General features: G+C 48.3%; 1 protein-coding gene across 5 annotated transcripts in view; it reads left to right on the top strand.

Annotated features, from left to right (window-relative positions):
- The first annotated feature begins 1,215 nt into the window (after nt 1–1,215).
- The window catches only part of LOC308147489 (vang-like protein 1), a 33,595-nt gene continuing 28,810 nt past the window's right edge, over nt 1,216–6,000 (top strand). For 2 of the 5 annotated variants that reach the window (XM_080519661.1, XM_080519657.1), the window contains exon 1: nt 1,216–1,354. The gene's annotated coding sequence lies outside the window, so the exon portion shown is untranslated. Of the gene's footprint in view, nt 1,355–1,811; nt 2,115–4,703; nt 4,932–6,000 lie in introns of those variants that run through there. The other 3 variants (XM_080519658.1, XM_080519659.1, XM_080519660.1) reach the window with 3 other exon arrangements.

Below are 6,000 nucleotides of genomic sequence, written 5' to 3'. Positions count from 1 at the left end.
CTTTCTGCTCTCTCTTCTCCTGGTCCCCCTGCTCCTCCTCCTCCCTCTCTCTCTCCTGCTTCTCCTCCTTTCTGCTCTCTCTTCTCCTCCCCCTGTTCCTCCTCCTCCTTTTTGCTCCTATTCCCCTGCTCTTCGTCTCCTGCTCCTCCTCTGACTGCTCCTCCTCTTCTACCAAAGCAAAGAAGAATGTTGTTAAGACAAATAAAATGTTAAAAATATGAAGTGTTATTGTTCTTTCACTCTGGTTTTCATTCCATTCTTGATGAGACACATTCGATCAACATTTGAGCGTCCAGTGCAGGGGTGGGGAACCCTGGTCCTCGAGAGCCGCAGTCCTGCATGTTTTAGATGTTTCCCTGCTCAAACACACCTGAGTTCTCATGATGAGGTTCTGCAGAAGGCTTGATAACGAGCCACTAATTGCTGTCAGCTGTGAGGACACAGAAACCGTGCAGGACTGCGGCTCTCGAGGACCAGGGTTCCCCACCCCTGGTCTGGTGGTTCAAATATATAAAATCTATCTGGCGTCACATGAAAACTAGTTATTATAATGTTATTTTATGTTAAGGTTATTAAAATGTCTCTACATTTGTCTAGAGTGTAACCCACACTCTGCTGCTCATGCCACAAATGCAGGCATCATACAAAGACAAACATTTACAAAATATAATAATCAAGCCCCCCAAAAAAGTATTCATGAATAATATGAGGGAAATGTGACATGTGAGGTTTCTGTATAGTTTGACACTATGAGGGGACTGATGATGGTTATATCCACTATGAGCTATTAAAGTTGTGTTTGCAGTGTAAAAGTTTAAATACATGAATTTTTGCAAAATATCAGATAATAAATTACCAGAATATAGGGGACCAAATCCCATGAAAGGAAGACTTTAAAGTTATTTTGAATCAGCAATGCCTTGCCAGGTTGACATTATAACCAACTCGTGAGGCTCATGTCAGGTCAAGATTCCTTTTCTGGATAAATTACTGCCTCTCTTTATTAAAGGAGAAGTAAATAAAAGGACCTGTTGCCGAGTTAAAACCCTATAATTACCTCCTCCCCTGAACACACACCATTACTCTAATGAAGCGGCCCATGGTGCAGCAGGGAGTCCTCCTGCCTCGGTCGCCCCCTGGCGGTGCGTCCCGATCCTGCAGCCCCTGTCACGTCGAGAAGCTCTGCCCCTTGTGAAATTCCTGCCTGCCGTGCCGTGCCGTGCCGTGCCAGGGGTGATTCCTGTTGTTACCAGGCAGCTCAGACTCCGGCCGACCGTGAGCTGTGGGCAAAACTTCTCCTATAGCCCGCGGATCAATGGTCAACCCCGGGGAACGAATTCTCCACCGACTGAGGGTGAGTCCTTCACTGCGCGTCTCGTCATGTGTGCTGCAGATGTGGCGCGTGCGTGCGTGTGTGTGTGTGTGTGTGTGTGTGTGTGTGTGTGTGTGTGTGTGTGTGTGTGTGTGTGTGTGTGTGTGTGTGTGTGTGTGTGTGCGTGCGTGTGTGTGTGTGTGTGTGTGTGTGCATCGTCTTTAAGCCTCGCTAATGTAGGTTACCGTGTCTCCCCGCCGCCGCGGTGTGACGGAGGCAGTCCGGTGGAGCGGAACACGCCCTAGATTACCTGTGTGGAGGAGAAACAACTTCATTTATAGAACGATCTTCTCCAAACTGCACAGCGACGCGGACTGGGGAAACTTAACGCCTATCCCTCAATATTCCGAGACTTTTTGTTTTATTTAGTTTCATTTTCAAATGAACTCTCGCAGGTTCTTTTCTTCTCAAACACCAGAAAGTGTCAGAGGGAGGAAAGTGGAGCGTTTTGGTCGCCGCAGCTCAGCCGGAGGTTGTGACCTGCGGCGGACGGATACATTGTCGCAGCAGCGTCGGTAAACCTCCGTGGAAACACACCGGGGGCTCCGGGCCCGGTGCGCGAGCTCCACGGCTCGCTGTGGGCTTCCAGTCGGACCCCTCCGCTCTGCTGCGGGGAGGGGGGCTCCCAGGCCCCGCTGCAGCCGGGGACTTTCCTGCCTGCAGGTCCGCCTGTCAGCCGGGTCACCCAGGTAGGGGCTGTGAGGGAGGACCGCTCCGCCGCTCCACCTGGATCTACTTTAAGGTGTCGCTTCACTTTCCTGGAGCCTCTGTGCTTCTGTTTCTGCTCACTCACTTTATTCTAATGGAGGGGGGGGGGGGGATAGACTGCAGACTGCAGATTTAAATGTGAAACAAACAACAGCAAGCGTTTGTGTTGACACCTGCAGGGTTTTGGCTGTTGCTGCCTTGCTCAACAGTTCAGGGTATTTTTCTTTCATGACACTTTGAGCATTTCTAGAGTGATTGGCCTCCAGCTCCAGAGCAGCTCACTGGATCACCATGCTGCTGTCTGCTGTTCTGGATCTGCCAGGTGGATTTATTCAGTCTGCCTGAGTCTCTGACAGCAGATAGGAAACATATTCTGACACAAACACTCTCTTTCACCTCAGATGTACTTCGGTCGTACACCAGTTGCTGTGTTTCTTGGTTGCTCAGTGTGTGTGATATTTTCAGGAGCTGACTGAATAACAAAAGGTCATTTTGGACGAGGCTGAAGTTTAGGACTTTGGTTTCTTCTGTGTGGAGCTGCAGCACATTAACACAGGTGTCATAACAATGATCCCATGCTGCTGGGATCTGTGCAATATGTTGTTTTACCTCAAAATAACAACAGCAAAGGAAACCTGTCACCATGTGAACATCACTTTTGCTTGATACGCTCCTTTCTCAACATTTTATCTTAAATGCAGGTATTTGCTCTGCGCCCTCATGAATAACTCAGCAGGCTACTCCTGCTCGGTCATGAGACGAAACATTTCCCCACCTCGAGGCACATTGGAAGTTAACCAGTGTCTGCAGACATTTACATATTGTTAGCGGCGTTCGCCTGTCAGTGGGCAGCGTCACGCCTGATGACTAAACGTCGGGAACTGTTAAAACGGTGCAACAGGCCAGTGTTGTTATGAAGCAGGTTTGTACAACAGCAAGCAGCCTCACGCCGCCACCAGCCACTGCTTTATTGACGGACCGCTAAGGGTCAGCATGGACTGGTTGCCTAGCAACAGGCAGCACCAAAATACAACAGGTAAAGGCCAGCTCAGTAATAAGGTTTGGAGTTAGTCACTAAGATAAACTGTTCACTGATCCTGCTGTTTATTTATCAGGCAGCGCAGGATAACCTGTCTGTTATTGGACATGGGGGTTTATAATCTAACTTCACATGTAAGAGCAGACTCCTGGGCTTTGTCGGCCTCGGTCCGGTTGACATTTGGGGAATGCTGATTGAATTCCAGTGAGTTAACGGCCCTCGTTGGCTCAGCGAGCGCGGTGCCCCGGCCCGCCTCGTGACGGCGGCCCTCACTAGCGTTCCTCCGTCCACCAGCTGAAGTCAAGTCATTATTTTGCACGAGCTCTCTCATTACAGCACAAAGAGACGTGTTCTAGTGGCGATAATAGAGGCGGCGCTACGAGGGAGGCCAATCGGCTTATTTCTATATATTTTCTTTATCATCTTTACCGGTCTATTTGCCTTGTCAATCCACTTCAACTGTAATTATTCTGGATTTTTTTTTCTTGTTCAAATGGATATTGTGCCTTCAAAGACTTTCAGACTTGGGGTCGAACACTGTTTTTCCACTTCAGCGCTGGGGAAGGGAAGGAGACGGCTGAGCGGCTTGCCTGAAAGGAGGCTCTGGATGCAAACACGGCGGATCATCTTATCTGGCTCATTAGATGCTTAATTTGCCGCCTTGCACAGTGAAGCCACTGTTTCTGCTCTCAGAGGTTCCCGGCAGGTCAGCTCGCCGGCTCAGTGGCTGCAGTCGGGCTTGGATGTTTCTCCGGGGCTGGAAAAGTTCACCGGTGTGTCACGGGGTCAGCCGGTCTGGTGGGTCGTGAGTCAAACCATGTGCTTCCTGGAGTTCCCCTAAACGGCTTCGCAGAAAGGTCGGCCTCGTAAATTACTCTTAATCAGCCCGAGGTGCAGCTGCAGGGAGCTGGACTGAAGTGGCAGGTATTTTGTTGAGGTCAGAACTTATCGGAGGCACCAGGATTCAGCTTTCCAGTGGATTCACGGAGTTAAAAAAACCAGAAACCTTCCACGTTCTCTTGGTCGTTTTGGTCAAAAGTCCTGGAATTTAAAATCGTGTTTTATGAAACTGAATCGGTAGATTTTTCCCTGGTTTCACAAATGTTATGGAAATCGTTCAGTAGTTTCACAGTTCAAACTGAGCTCATTCTCTGATGCTTCCTGTCGGTGTGTACGCTAAAAGCCATTCATTTTGTGGCTCAAGTTGTCAGTGACAGCCAATAGTTAAACATAGAGCAGTCAAACTACCATTACAATCCTGGACAGACATTATTTTTGTGTGTTTGTCGTTTGTATTGGTTACATTTTCAATACCTTGTCATTAAACTTGTTGATATGCCATCAACTCACCACATGATTAGACACTGTATTGTATCACAGGCTGCTTGCATTTCAAAATAAGATGGAAAAAAAGCAGATCTGTTCGTAGCTTTGCCCTTATTCTCATTGAATAACTTTACTCTGCTGTTGGAAACTTGTTGCTGCTAACTGTGTTATTTCTTGTGTTACTTCGGTTTTTATGGTGTTTGTGTCATTCAGGTTGATGGTTTAATTACAGGCCGTACCCTTTGTGCCCCATTGCAGTGATATAATCGTGCCCTTCCTCGCCTCCTGCTGCCCGCCGCCAGCAAACGCCAGGACAAACAGACAAGCCGGCAGCTCAGCAGGGGGCTTGGATTCCTGCAGAGAACCTGTTGAGCCCCCCCTCCCTCTCCCTCTCCACCCCGCAGCAAGGGATTCATATTTCAGCTACAAACTCCAAGTGGTTCCGCTTACCAATTTTCTCTGGCACGGCAAAGACAGAAACCACATGTGAGAACCTCGGCGTGTCTCCTGTTTCACTTCAATATAGATCTCAGAGCCAAGCCTCCCTGCTCCTCACCAGCCGGGCCGGGAAACGCAACCTCACACGCCACGGCGTCGATCAGCTGGTTGCTGGTTGCTGGTTGCTGGTTGCTGGTTGCTGCACTCCGAGTGAACCTGGGCCGCGCACTCATTTAACCCCATTAAGCCCTCATTGAGCCGCATGCCCGCGCCGCTAAGAGGATTAGAGCAGGTATTGGGAATGCTGGTGTGATGAGTCCAGCCCGCCTGGCAGGCGTCGTAGAGAAGGTTCTGGATGTTCCTGCAGGAGGTCGGGCTGTGGAACAACCACCTCTCAGCTCCCGCCGCACTCTTTTCCTGGGCACGTTTTTATGGAGGCGATTGAATCACTTCAATATCAATTTAAAGGAACCACAGTGGACTAGACATTAATGAATGATGATGCATCGTTAAGAGTCTGGATCTCACCTGTAGCAGCTGGGAGACGTTCAGGTGGAGTTTTGGTGGTGGGCGGAGCTTAATGCTGTCAGTCTGTAACGCTAAAGTCCTCCGTTTGTGGTTTTAAGCCTCTTATTTGGTGTATTAAACACTTGCGGCTCACTGTTAAGCTCACTCAGGCCCAGACAAGAGTTGTTGTATTTTTCTCGGATTTCAAAACATTTGTTCTTTTTAACTGTTCGGAGGTTCTTCAACCAGGAGATTGTTTACTCCATCTAATAGATGACATAATCCATTTTATTTAAGTGTGATTTAGCAGCTGCAGCTATTAAGGTGAATAAGTTTTCATTATCTGTGGAATCTCTTGAAATCCCCACTATTTTTCCACACGTCGTCTTGTAATCGTCTCGTTTGTAAAAGTATCACAGCCTGAAATCTTCTCGTCTGACAGTGAAAGATCAGGAAAAACAGTTTCTTAATGGTCGGTTTGGAGTGAGGACAACATATTGAAGCTTGAAAACAACATTGTGTTTGAAAACAGAAGAATTTATCGGTGTTGTGGTTCCACGTGTGAGTTACTAATAAAGGTGACGTTTAAATGAGGTGAAGCGTTGGAGGC

Source organism: Blennius ocellaris (assembly GCF_963422515.1).
Source record: "Blennius ocellaris genome assembly, chromosome: 24".
NCBI lineage: Eukaryota > Metazoa > Chordata > Actinopteri > Blenniiformes > Blenniidae > Blennius > Blennius ocellaris.
This window is presented reverse-complemented; position numbering and strand designations above follow the sequence as displayed.